The 14,634-nt window shown below is 46.3% G+C and overlaps 1 protein-coding gene across 2 annotated transcripts in view; it reads left to right on the top strand.

Moving 5' to 3' along the window:
* The window catches only part of LOC137372162 (serine/threonine-protein phosphatase 6 regulatory ankyrin repeat subunit B-like), a 447,200-nt gene that overhangs the window by 242,983 nt on the left and 189,583 nt on the right, over nucleotides 1-14,634 (top strand). The window lies entirely within an intron of this gene.

Raw genomic sequence — 14,634 nt, 5'->3', positions numbered from 1 at the left:
GGAATTTAAAGAAGGACTGTTGCAATAAAGATACTAATTTTACCACAAATGTTTTGCAGGTGTCTGCTAGTTGCTTAGTAATTTGAAAAACTACTTGGAGTCGATTTTGAGTGCTCTTGCCTGGCATTAACAAGGTGGTAATGGTCTTAAATGGGCTTGATAGCCCTGACGGCACCCAGTTTATGACGGCAATGCATCCAACTCCATTTTAAAAGGGACCCATCACCAGTTATCAGAAGTGCCTTGGTATTTCAGGTTAGTCCCCTATTAATATGGCAATTGGGGTTCACAGGCATAATAAAGACCCTGATTCCCACTTCCAATCAAATCCATGGATTAAGACAGAGAAAGAAACTTTCTAAAAGTAAACCTTGCATTATTTTTGTGGGCCCCAGAAGAGAAAGAGTGCTCCTCCAGGGCCCACAAGAGTAATCTGGGCCACTATCGTGGGGGGCCTGCACTCTCCACGATTGTGAACTCCCCTCACAACTTAACCTTGCTGGTAAGCTGCGTCATGATGCCTGTCTGGCAACTGCAGCTTGCCTGGCGAATTTAAATGAGGACAGAGTCTCAGAAATGGGTGGCCACTCGGAGTGCATCACCGGTCAACTGCCCAAAAGTCAAAAGCTACATCTTTGTGTCTTGACATTAAGTATCTTGGCCCGGAGTTTTACGTCACCCCAGCGAGCCGGATGGTGGTGTGAGGTGGCATTAAATGGAGCGGGAGGCTCCAGGAGGCCTTCCCGACCTGCTCCCGCCTCCGCTGCACTTTATGTAGGGTGGGTGGGACAAAAAATGGGCCACCTGCCCCAAGCCAATCAAGACCCTTAAGTTGCCAATTAACGGCCACTTAAGGGCCTTTGCCCACCTTCACGGGGATTTTACCCGTAGCAAGCGGGCATCCTGGAGCTGGGAAAGAAAGCTGGCGGCCTCTCAGCGCCCTGGGGGTGGGCCGAGACAAATGGGCACAGGATGCCCAATTGAGGGCCGCCCCCGCTTCCCCAACCACCCCCAGGACCCAAGACGCTCCCCTTCCCTCCCCCCAAACCAGCCTTGCCTCGCCAGGGCCCAACCGATTAACCCCGGCGAGGCAACCAAAACTTATCTGTACTCCTGGCTCCATGTCCTCGGCTGGGCTGCAGTCCCAGCAGTGGCCACCGCTCCCGGTGGCGCTGGTAGGACTAAGAGCTGCTGGCCCAATGATTGGCTGGTAGCTCAATGAGGCGAGGCTACCTCCCTTAAACTGGTGGAAGTCCAGCCTTGGAACAATTAAAGCCTGTGGACCCATAAAATGGGAAGCGGGTGCGCCACCGACTTTTATGTCGGTGGCCAGCTCCCATCCACCCGACGTAAAATCCAGCCCTTGGAGTGCGCCAAGGTCTGATGATTGGTCTGTAACTTTGCACCCAAACAAAAGCTTGGTTGCGCGAAAGTAAACATTTTTTCTCTCCCGAAGGCAATGATTTTTGTGTTAGAGTCAGGTATCATGAAAGCCACCAGTCCTCAGGTATTTTGCTTAATTTGTCATTCTTCACTTGTTAGCCTGGGCAGTGAGTTGTTGGTAAGCTCTTATGGTCACAACAAAGGGTTGTTCATCCAGCAACAATAACCTCCATTCAGATTCAGACCCAAGTGGTTTTAAACAACAAGCTTTAAGAAATATTGACTAATAACAGTATTGCAGTAAATTGCGAGTGGCTAATCCAATCTGTTTATGCTTCCATAAAGTCTCATGTAAGCTGATCAGACTTGTAATCTTTCAAAGGTGTGCTTCCGACTACCCTAAGAACTCTCCCACATGTCAGCTGAGATAGCGACCAGAGGGGTGGATAATGCTTCATTTAAAAACCTCCTTACAGCAACTAGCTGAACAGGAGTAAACATGTTCATTGCTGACAATTTCGAGTGCTACATAAAGGTATATCGCCTTTTATTGTTCACTTGCTGTTGGAGGTTTGAAGAGGACTTTTGAAATACATCAGGTGACTTTCTGGGACATTTTGTCAAGACTTCAATAAGCTTATCAACGTTTATTCTGAAGGTTCTCTGAGGACTTGACCTAAAAAGGGTGAGTCCTATGCTACTCCACCTTATTGGATATATTATTGGAGTCACCAGGACAAAGGGAGTGCTTGGTCACTGGCATCTTGCTCTAAGTCATCCTAGGCGGTGACTTCAACTGCATCATCGATGCAGCTGGACGATCCGGTGGAGACGACAGCAAACTGAACGCTACGTCCAGATTCCTAATAGAAACAGTAAAAGATGCCAAACTGCACGACGCCTTCAGCAAACCTGCAGACGGAGCGCAGCATAAATACACATGGTCAAGATTGGACGGGTCTGCCCGTTCCAGGATTGACTTCCTGTTTGTGTCCCTGGCTGTCACGGTCAGATCCACCAACGTCAAGCCGGTGTTCTTCTCCGACCATTGCCTCTTACTGGCTGACTGTCACTTACAGGACGACCAGTGGGTTGGCAGGAGGATATGGAAGCTCAATGCTACACTGCTAACCCCAGAGAATGTTGAGGAACTCAAAAAGGATTACAAAGGTTGGAGAACCGTGAAACCCCTCTTTGAGTCTCCAGTTCACTGGTGGAAGGCAATCAAGGAGAACATCAAGAGGTTCTTTATCTCCAAAGGTGTTCAGAGGGCAAGAGAGAGACAGAGAGAAATGTCCCGACCCCACAGAAGTATGCAAGATCTGCTCCGGCTGCAGACGATGGGGGTCGAGGTCGAGGACCTCCATGAGGTGAAGAGCCAGCAGGCCTCGCTCTTTGCCACGGAGGCCTCCAAGATCATCTTCCAGTCCACCGCTCCATTGAGCAGGATGAGACGTGCTCGCGTTACTTCTTCCGAAAGGTACACAGAGCGCTCTGTTATCAGCAGCCTGAAGGAAGAGGATGGCTCGGTAACGTCTTCGCAGTCCGACATACCAAGGATCAGCAAATCCTTTTAAGCTGGACTGTATGACGCGAAGTCCACAGACAGCAGAGCCTCCCAGTCCTTCCTGTCATCTATCACAGAGGTCTTAGATGACAGCATGAGGGAGACACTGGACAAGCCGCTAACTCTGGACGAGCTGACAAAGGCCGTCAAGTCCTTCGAGACGAGTAAAACTCCCGGAAGCGATGGCTTACCTGTTGAGTTGTATTCGGCCCTGTGGGACTGGGTCAGCCCGGACCTGCTGGAAATATACGAGAGTATGCTCCTGGCCGGCAGCACGTCAGAATCCACGAGGAAAGGCATCATCACCCTCATCTACAAGCGGAAGGGGGAGAGGTCAGAAATCAGAAATTGGCGGCCCATCTCACTGATTAATGCTAACTACAAGATTCTGTCAAAAGTCATAGCCAGTCGAGTCAGGTCTGCTCTGGAGTTGGTGATCCACCCTGATCAGACCTGTACTGTACCCGGCAGGAAGATCTCTGATAGTCTCGCGCTACTCAGGGATACGATCGCCTTTGTACGGCACAGGAGGGTGGACACCTGCCTCATCAGGAGAAGGCTTTTGACAGGATATCGCACACCTACATGATGGACATGCTTTCCAAAATGGGGTTTGGGGAGGAAATCTGCAATTGGATCAAACTGCTCTACACAAACATCAGTAGCGCAGTCTCAATCAATGGTTGGGAATCAGAAAGTTTCTCAATCCAATCTGGAGTCAGACAGGGCTGTCCTCCCTCCCCTGTCTTGTTTGTTTGCTGTATTGAACCGTTTGCTGAGTCTATTGGGAAGGATGCGAGCATAGGAGGGGTGAGAATTCCAGGCAGTGGAGGCATTCAGATTAAAACATCCTGTACATGGATGACTTCGTCGTCTTCTGCTTGGACCCGCTGTCTGTGCACAGACTGATGAGCATCTGCGACCAGTTCGAACTGGCCTCGGGAGCCAAAGTTAACCACGGCAAGAGCGATGTCTTTGGGAACAGGGCTGACCGATCCTTTGTCCCCTTCACCGTCAGGTCAGCCTACCTGAAGGTGCTGGGGATATGGTTCGGAAGGGCCGGGGCATGCACCAAAACCTGGAAGGAGTGAGTAGCCAGGACACAACACAAGCTGAGCATGTGGGAGCAGCGATCTCTCTCCATTATGGGTAAGAACCTGGTCATCAGGTGTGAGGCGCTCACATTGCTGTACGTGGCAATAGGTCTGGCCCATAGCCCACTCCTGCGCTGTGGCGGTCGCCCGAGCCATTTTCCGCTTCATCTGGGGATCCAAAATGGACCGGGTCCAGAGGGGCACGATGTTCAAGCCTCTGGATAAGGGCGGGAAAAATGTGCCCAACACCGCCCTCATCCTGATGACTACCTTCGTGTGCGGCTGCATCAAGCTGTGCGTAGACCTCCAGTGCGCAAACTCCAAGTGTCACTACGTGCTGAGGTTCTATCTGTCCCCGGTGTTGCGAAGGATGTGTCTGGTCACATTGCCGCGGAACGCTCCATCCAGTTGGACTGTGCCGTACCACCTATCCTTCGTGGAACAGTTTCTGCGGAAAAACACCTTTGACCATCAGGCAGTGGTCTGCACGGAATGTCCCCAAGGCCCTATGGGAAAAGGAGATGGTGGATACTGTCGGATGGTTCCCCGAGCAGACCGCCAAAGTCATTTGGCGGAATGCCTCATCACCAGAACTTTCAAACAAGCACCAAGATGTAGCTTGGCTGGTGGTGAGAAGAGCCCTCCCTGTCAGATCCTTCCTGCATGCCCGAAGTCTCACCCCCTCCGCACAATGCCCTCGAGGTGGCTGTGGTGGGGAAGAGACGGTTGCCCACCTCCTTCTGGAATGTGTCTTTGCAAAACAGGTGTGGAAAGAGATGCAGTGGTTTTTGTCGAGGTTCATCCCAAGCAGCTCGGTAACACAGGAGTCTGTGCTCTACGGGCTGTTCCCGGGGACGCACACTGAGACAAATATCAACTGCTGCTGGAGGACTATCAATTCGGTGAAAGACGCTCTTTGGTCTGCCCGAAACTTGCTGGTCTTCCAGCGCAAAGAGTTGTCCACGACCGAATGTTGCAGACTGGCACATTCCAAGGTCCAGGACTACGTGCTGAGGGACGCACTAAAGCTTGGAGCAGCCGCAGCAAAGGCTCAATGGGGAAAGACCACTGTGTAAGGTCCCCCCACCAAGCTGAACTGAGGGGCTGGATCCATGGAAACCCTTCGAACTGTATCAGGAAAATTTTTGTTTGCTGTAAAATGTATATAGCATGAAAAATGAAATGGAAGGGTTGTGAGGCAACTCACTCCTGTATTGAAGGAAACTGACCTCCTTTGCTCTGTTAGTATTTTTTGACAGTTTGGAACTGTTTTGTAATGTATTTTTTACAGATTTTTATGTATAAAGTATATTTTGGAAAAAAAAAATCTTGCTCTGAGTCCCCCTTGGTCTGCAGGAGAGGATGTGTTCAGGAAGTGCAGCACCAGCTGCTGCAGGAGAGAGGGACAGGAAGGACAAGGTTTACTGCTTTCCCCCTGCTTCTCTGGATCTCCTCCAGCAGAACCTTTTAGTGCCTTGTCAGACAATTTGTACACCCTCTCACTCAGTCCCTGAGCAATCCTAAAACCTACTGCTGTGTGTCATCCAGCCCACTCAACATCTTTAGAAGTGGTTGCATGGAGCCCACATACACTGCTCCATGAAAATTGCACTTGATCACATGTACGCTAAATCTGCAGGTATCTTTATTTAGCGCCTCCAGGTAAGTTCAAATTATGATCAATTAGGATCAAAATTTTGTACTAAAACCAGACGTTCAAACAGGCCTGTCTTATTAGCAAACCACCCAGTTTTACCCTTCCACCAAAATACCCCCCTGAAACCTAAGTTAGAATGAAAGGGAATAAATATTTGAAGAGGAGGAATATAAAACGATCTGGAGGAGGAATGGGGTTTCACGATTGAGCATCAGGACTGAGGTCCAAATGGACTCCTGTGCTGTAGTTTCTATAATTTTGTGAAAATTCTCCTTTATTGAGCCTGAGCCCAGAGAATGGATTCAAAATGTTGGTGCTGAGCCAAGTATAGGACTATGTGCCCTGTGAGAAGTGTCAAAAACACTCAGCCTTGTGCGATCACTCAGGTTGATCTGTACCAGCCAGCTTTGATGTGTAAAGTCCAAGTACAGATCAGCTTCGCCCAAGGTTCCCAGTTCAGAGTTGTCACCTTCACATGGAACTGGAGTCTAAACCAGAATCCAAGGATATAGGGAGAGAGAGGTCAGCCCTGTTAAAAGTGGCATAGACTGGGTAGCCTGATTCCACACTCTGCAATGCAAAGGCTTTCAGCTAGTGTTGCAAGGTGATTATAAACGAATTATAAGATTATTACTAGTTACAGGTAGGATATTGTGACATTACACCTATTATTACCTATAGACTATTGGTAATTTTTTTTATTGGTTATGAGGAGAATATCATTGTTAGCAATATTAATAATTATTGGTGGAAATTCAGTGAGTTACTATTCATTACTGGTGAAATCAAAGTTCTTCCCTGTTATATATTGTTGTACTATCTGTTAAGTGCTAGGAACTAATTAGTTAGGAACTAGTTGTTATGTGTAAGTGTTCCAGTGGGGCCACATTCACGGCTACACTGGAGAGTCATGGGATATGTAACACATAACCCGTTTCACCAGTCCGACAGCAGGCAGCATGCTGGCTGAACAAATAAATGAAAAGCTTAAGCCTTTCTAAGTTTAAAGTGTGATTATTTCCAACATCTGGGAACCAGAAAACAAGAAGAAGTTGTAACATGGTGGCTGCAAGTGTCTGTGAGTAAACCTAGAACATTTTAAAAGAATTAGATTGGGAAAATTGACCTAAATTAGTGCCAGAGAGAGAGAAAAAAAAACTGCGTGACTTGTGCAAAAACGAAAAACAAGATGTCAGTCAGGACCAAAATGAATGCATCGCTATAGCCCATAGTGAAGTGGGAAGCTGAAGGTGTAGAGGCATTTGAGAAGTTTAAACAAAAGTGCAGATTGACATTCAGTAGTTTCCTAAAAGGCACTAGTGAAGAGGGGTGGGTCAGCTATCTCCTTCTGTGGGCTGGAGATAAAAGATTAAATTTATTTAACAGCTGGGACCTAAGTGAAGAGGACAGCAGAAACCCAGACAAAATTTTTGAAAGATTCAGCACCTATCCCCAGCCAAAATCAAATCATCGGATATACCGATATAAATTTCAAGGCCTCAGACAGGAACTAGGTGAGCCTGTTGACAATTTTGTAACAAGATTGAAAAATGCAGCCAGAAAATGCAAATTTAAGGACACAGATGAAAGGCTGATAGATCAGCTCCGTTTGGGGTTCTGCACCTCCTGAAGTACAGAAAGCTCCAATCAGAAAGGACAAGCTCACAATATCGCAGGCTGTAGACACTGCCAGAGCATATGAAGCCACGAGCAGACAGATGAAGACACTGACTAACCAAACGGCTAGCCTTCAGTTGAGCCAAGAGGAAAGCAGCAGGGTTGGTGCAGTGAAGCAACAATGAAAAAATGTACTCCAGACAGAGACAAAGATGTGCAGGAGCTGTGGACAACCGCACGAATTGACAAACAGAAGGAAATGTCCCGCATATGGATCGATCTGCAGAGCTTGCGGAAACACCAAACACAGGGAAAAGATGTGCAGAACAAGGCAAGAAGGTAGTAGACGAGTCACCATGGCCAGAGTAACAGGGCGAATGAGTAGTGAAAGAAACCAAAACATCCATACCCTGGAAGACGACAATGGGTTTGAGAACATGATAGACGTAGGAACCATACAATTGCATGAAATGTCTGGATGTGACAGTTCCCAGAGAAAAGAAATTCACACAACCATTCAGATCAGGAAGAGGGTGAGAAACAAGCCCACAATGATAAATCTGAAGCTGAAGATTGATACTGGAGCACGGAGTAACATTATCCTGCTCAGACTATACTAAAAGATCGTTCCTGAAAATTTGGAAGAAAATGGTTGTCCAAGGAAAGGTTCTCTGAAACCAAACAATGTCGTGCTAACAGCATACAGGAGAACTGAGATTCGACAGCTAGGAACAATGCAAATCAGAGGGACACACAAAGGAAAAGAAATTAACTGTATGTTCTACGTAATGAAACAGATGGTCCAGCTATCCTGGGGTTGAGCGGTTTATCTCAGTAAGTTGAAGGAGGCAACACAGAAGGTTGAAGACGGTACAAACATTGAAAAGCGACCTCTGATCAGAAGGAAAGAAGATCTGGTACGAATGTACCCAAAGTGTTTTGATGAGATGGTTGGATGCTTTGAAGATTTTGGGTATCACATCACTATTGATCCAGTGATGAAACCAGTGATTCATCCCCCACGTAAAGTACCAGTAGAACTAAAAGGAAAGCTTGAAAGAGAGCTCCAAGAAATAGAAGAAAAGAAGGTGATTACCAGAGTCACAGAGCCTACAGATTGGGTAAATCCTATCGTGGTGAGAGAGAAGCCAAATGGACAGCCATGAATTTGCCTAAATCCCAAAGATCTTAACCAAGCAATAAAGAGGAATCACTACCCTATTCCCACACTGGAAGAAATCACACCAACACTGGCAGGGGCAAAAGTTTTCAGCAACCTTGCTGCCAGAAATGGCTACCAGAATGTGAAGCTAGATGCAGAATCTTCACTGTTGACAACATTGGACCTTTGGACGGTACAAATTCCTGCGTCTACCTTTTGGCCTCAAACTCTGAGTCAGGGTGTGTTCCAACAGAAAATAGACGAGACATACAGGGGCAACAAAGGAGCAGTCAACGTAGCAGATGATATCCAGATATATGGTATAGATGGAAAAGATCATGACAACCATCTACCTGAAGCCATGGAGAGAACCAGGAAAGCTGGGATTAAGCTAACCACAGACAAATGCATTGTGAAAGTGACAGAATGCAAGTTCTTCAAAATGGTGTATGCAAATGGGAGTCAAACCAAGTCCTGAAAGAATCTCAGCCATTTTTGGGATAAGAGAGAGTTGAGAAGTTTCCTTGGTTTGATGCAAAACATGAGCTCCTTTATTCTGCATGTCAGAACACACAGCAAACCTGTGGGAGCTGATGAAAGAAGATGTAGAGTACCAGTGGTCAGAGTCACGTGACAGGAGTTTCAACAAACTCAAAAAGGTAGAATGCAAGGAGAAAAATCTGTTATACTATGACAGAAAGAAACCTGTCACTCTGCAAGTTGATGCTTCCACAAAAGGATTGGGAGCAGCCCTTTGCATCCAAAGCTCTAACATCAGCTGAGACAAGATATGCCAAGAGACAAGAGAGCTTTTGGCAGTCGTGTATGGATGTGAACAGTTCCCACACATATCTCTATGGGAGAAGGTTCATAGTGGAGAGTGATCATCGTCCACTGGAGCAGATCTACGAGAAAAATCTATGTAAAGCACCAGCAAGACTGCAGAGGTTACTCTTGAGGCTTCAGAGTTACGATTTCACTCTGAAATATGTGCCAGGAAGAGAAATGGTGCTGGCAGACACCACAGGAAAAACACAAGATAGAAGATCTAGGTATAAAGATTCGTCACCTAGTGAATGTAACACAGTTAAGTAATGCATCAGTTTTAAAGTTCTCATCCTTGGTTTCAAGTCCCTCCATGGTATCACCCCTCTCTATCTGTAACCCTTTGAGATCTGTGCTCCTCTAATACTAGCCTCTTGCACAACCCTGATTTTAATTGCTTTGCCTTCAGTTGCCTAAGCCTAAGCTCTGGAATTTCCTCCCTGAACCCATCTCTCTCTTTACCTCTGTTTCTTTAAGGTACTCCTTAAAACCTACCCCTTTGACCAATCTTTTGGTTATCAGTCCTAATAGCTCCTTATATGGCACAGTGTTTAATTTTGTTTGATAACCCTCCTTGTGCCTTGGAATGTTTTGTGATAAAACTGCTATATAAATGCAAGATGTTACTTCTGTAATGTCCTCTTGTCTTACTAAACTAATATCAGGGATGGGCGGGTTGTCTTATGAGGAAAGATTGGACAGACTAGGCTTGTATCTGCTGGAGTTTAGAAGAGTAAGAGGCAATTTGGTTGTAACATATAAGATCCTGAGGGGTTGTGATAGGGTGGATGTGGAAAGGATGTTTCCCCTTGTGGGAGAATCTAGAACTAGAGGTCACTATTTAAAAATAAGGGGTTGCCCATTTAAGACAGAGATGAGGAGAAATTTTTTCTCCGCGTCGTGAGTCTTTGGAACTCTCTTCCTCAAAAGGCAGTGGAAGCAGAGTCTTTAAATATTTTTAAGGCAGAGTTAGATAGATTCTCGCTAAGCAAGGCGGTGAAAGATTATCGGATAGGCAGGAATGTGGAGTCAAGGTTACGATTAAATCAGCCATGATCTTATTGAATGGCGGAGCAGGCTCGAGGGACCAAGTGGCCTACTCCTGCTCCTATTTCATATGTTCATATGTCTTACAGCCCTGCGAGATCGCTGCACTCCTCCAATTCTGGCCATTCCCCATCCCCTATTTTAATTGCTCCATTGTTGAAAGTCTTTCTTTAAGCTGCCTGGGCCCTAAACTCCGGAATTCTCTTCCTAAACTTCTGTGCCTTGCTACCTTTCCTCCTTTAAGATACTCCTTAGAATGCTTTTGGTCATCTGTCCTAAAATCTCCTTATGTGGCTTGATGTCAAATTTTGTTTGATAATGCTCCTGTGAAATGGCTTGGGATATTTTAGTGTTTTAAAGGCATTATATAAATCCAAGAAGTTGTTGAGTTACCCAAGATTTAGTGCTAGGACCCTGCTGTTTTTAATAACAATTACAACTTATATTTATATCGCATCTTTAATGTAATAAAACATCCCAGGAGCATTATAAAGCAAAATATGACACCAAACCACATAAGGAGATATTAGGTCAGATGACCAAAAGCTTGGTCAAAGAGTTAAGTTTTAAGGAGTGTCTTAAAGGAGGAAAACGAGGTTGAGAGGCAGAGAGGTGTAGGGATGGAATTCCAGAGCTTACGGCTTCGGCTGAAGGCACAACCATCAATGGTGGAGCAATTAAAATTGGGGATGCTCAAGAGGCCAGAATTAGATAGGTGCAGATATCTTGGAGGGTTTTGGGGCTGGAGGAGATTACAGAGATAGGGAGGGGAGAGGCCATGCAGGTATTTGAAAACAAGAATGGGAGTTTTAAAATCAAAATGTTGCTTGACTGGGAGCCAATATAGGTCAGTGAACTGGACTTGATGCGAGTTAGGATATGGGCAGCAGAGTTTTGGATGACCTCACGTTTCTGGAGAGAAGAATGTGGAAGACCAGCCAGGAATGTGTTGGAATAGTCAAGTCTAGAGGTAACGAAGACATGAATGAGGGTTTCAGCAGTAGATGAGCTGAGATGGGGCGAAGTCGGGTGATGTTACAGAGGTGGTAATAGGCGGTTTTAATAGCATGATTATGTGCTTGGAGGCTCATTTCAGGGTCAAATATAATACCAAGTTTGTGAAGAATCTGGTTTAGTCTCAAACAGTTGTCGGGGCAAGGGATGGAGTCAGTAGCTAGGGAATGGAGTTTGGAGTGGGAGCCAAAAACAATTGCTTTAGTCTTCCCAATATTTAAATGGAGGACATTTCTGCTCATCCAGTACTGGATGTCAGATAATCAGTGTGATAATTTAGTAACAGTGGAGGAATCAAGAGAGATGGTGGTGAGGTAGAGCTGGGTGTCATCAGCCTACATATGAAAACTAAAGGGGCAGCATGTCGATGAGAAATAGGAGGGGGACAAGGATAGATGCTTGGGGGACACCAGAGCTAGCGGTGTGGGAGCAGGAAGAGAAGCCATTGCATGTGATTCTCTGGTCACAATTGGATAGATAAGAATGGTACAATGCAAGAAAAGTTCCAGCTAACTGGGCGATAATGGAGAGATGTTGGAGGAGAATGGTGTGGCCAACTGTATCAAAGACTGCAGACAGGTTGAGAAGGATGAGGAAAGATAATTTGTCACATTCACATAGGATTATGTACATTAATGATTTGGATTTGGTAGTACAGGACAAAATTTGCAATTAACACAAAAATTGGAAGTGCAGTAAAATGTGAGGAAGCTAATAAACCTCAAGTAGTCATAGACAGGCTGTTGGAATGGGCGGATACATGGTTGATGAAATTCAATGCAGAAAATTGAGAGGTGTGCTGATACATTTTGTTAGGAAGAATGAGGAGAGACAATATATGCTAAATGATACAATTTTAAAGGGAGTGCAAGAGGAGAGAGACCTTGCGGCTGTTGGTACACAAATATTTGAAGGTAGGAGGACAGGTCAACCAAGCAGTTAATAAAGCATATGGGATCCTGGGCTTTCTAAATAGAAGCACAGAGTACAAAAGCCAGGAAGTTATGTTAAACCTATGTAATACACTAGTTCAGCCCCAGCAATTCTGCGCACCACACTTTAGAAAGGAGGTGAAGGCTTTGGAGAGGGTACAGAAGAAATGTACCAGAATGGTTGCAAGGATTATAATTATGTGGATAGACCAGAGAAGCTGGGGTTGCATAAAAATTTTGGAGCTTTTCCACGATTATATAACTGGATGTGACCTTCCCTATATGGAAGAGGATATTTTTCTGTGTCATTGCAAGTCATTTTTGAAAACTTTATATTGTCCCCTGGTTGTATTGACTCGCTCATGTGAAACACATATGCAGCAGTGTCCTCCCCTTTTGGTTGCTTGGCTGGGTATAAAGTTATGATTGTATTATCTATGTCATTACTATAGTTTTGGTTGGCTGTCTGTCCAGCTCATCCATGACTGGTAGAGGCTGGGCTGCCTTGAGGGCAGTCTCAGTGACAACATTCTCCCTGGAGTACAGTTCTAGGTAGTGCTCAACCCAGCGGTCTATTTGTTTGTGTTGGTCAGTGATTATGTCCCCTGATTTAGATTTGAGGGGGGGGCGATCTTCTTGATGGTTGGTCCAAGAGCTCTCTTAATGCCATCATACATTCCTCCGATGTTTCCGGTGTCTGAGGCCAGCTGAAAATGACTGCATAGGAACTCGGAACTCAGTGATGCCATTGATTCTCTAGCCAGCGGAAAAGCCCCTGGGAAGGACAGCATTACCCCTGAAATAATCAAGAGTGCCAAGCCTGCTATACTCTCAGCACTACATGAACTGCTATGCCTGTGCTGGGACGAGGGAGCAGTCCCTCAGGACATGCGCGATGCCAATATCATCACCCTCTATAAAAACAAAGGTGACCGAGGTGACTGCAACAACTACCGTGGAATCTCCCTGCTCAGCATAGTGGGGAAAGTCTTTGCTCGAGTCGCTCTAAACAGGCTCCAGAAGCTGGCCGAGCACGTCTACCCTGAGGCACAGTGTGGCTTTCGTGCAGAGAGATCGACCGTTGACATGCTGTTCTCCCTTCGTCAGATACAGGAGAAATGCCGCGAACAACAGATGCCCCTCTACATTGCTTTCATTGATCTCACCAAAGCCTTTGACCTCGTCAGCAGACGTGGTCTCTTCAGACTACTAGAAAAGATTGGATGCCCACCAAAGCTGCTAAGTATCATCACCTCATTCCATGACGATATGAAAGGCACAATTCAACATGGTGGCTCCTCATCAGACCCCTTTCCTATCCTGAGTGGCATGAAACAGGGCTGTGTTTTCGCACCCACACTTTTTGGGATTTTCTTCTCCCTACTGCTTTCACATGCGTTCAAGTCCTCGGAAGAAGGAATTTTCCTCCAAACAAGATCAGGGGACAGGTTGTTCAACCTTGCCCGTCTAAGAGCGAAGTCCAAAGTACGGAAAGTCCTCATCAGGGAACTCCTCTTTGCTGATGATGCTGCTTTAACATCTCACACTGAAGAGTGCCTGCAGAGTCTCATCGACAGGTTTGCGGCTACCTGCAATGAATTTGGCCTAACCATCAGCCTCAAGAAAACGAACATCATGGGGCAGGACGTCAGAAATGCTCCATCCATCAATATTGGCGACCACTCTCTGGAAGTGGTTCAAGAGTTCACCTACCTAGGCTCAACTATCACCAGTAACCTGTCTCTCGATGCAGAAATCAACAAGCGCATGGGAAAGGCTTCCACTGCTATGTCCAGACTGGACAAGAGAGTGTGGGAAAATGGCGCACTGACACGGAACACAGAAGTCCGAGTGTATCAAGCCTGTGTCCTCAGTACCTTGCTCTATGGCAGCGAGGCCTGGACAACGTATGTCAGCCAAGAGCGACGTCTCAATTCATTCCATCTTCGCTGCCTCCGGAGAATACTTGGCATCAGGTGGCAGGACCGTATCTCCAACACAGAGGTCCTCGAGGCGGCCAACATCCCCAGCTTAAACACACTACTGAGTCAGCGGCGCTTGAGATGTCTTGGCCATGTGAGCCGCATGGAAGATGGCAAGATCCCCAAAGACACATTGTACAGCGAGCTCGCCACTGGTATCAGACCCATCGGCCGTCCATGTCTCCACTTTAAAGACGTCTGCAAACGCGACATGAAATCCTGTGACATTGATCACAAGTCGTGGGAGTCAGTTGCCAGCGTTCGCCAGAGCTGGCGGACAGCCATAAAGGCGGGGTTAAAGTGTGGCAAGTCGAAGAGACTTAGCAGTTGGCAGGAAAAAAGAGAGGCGCAAGG

The sequence above is a fragment of the Heterodontus francisci genome, chromosome 7 (genome assembly GCF_036365525.1).
Source record: "Heterodontus francisci isolate sHetFra1 chromosome 7, sHetFra1.hap1, whole genome shotgun sequence".
NCBI lineage: Eukaryota > Metazoa > Chordata > Chondrichthyes > Heterodontiformes > Heterodontidae > Heterodontus > Heterodontus francisci.
This window is presented reverse-complemented; position numbering and strand designations above follow the sequence as displayed.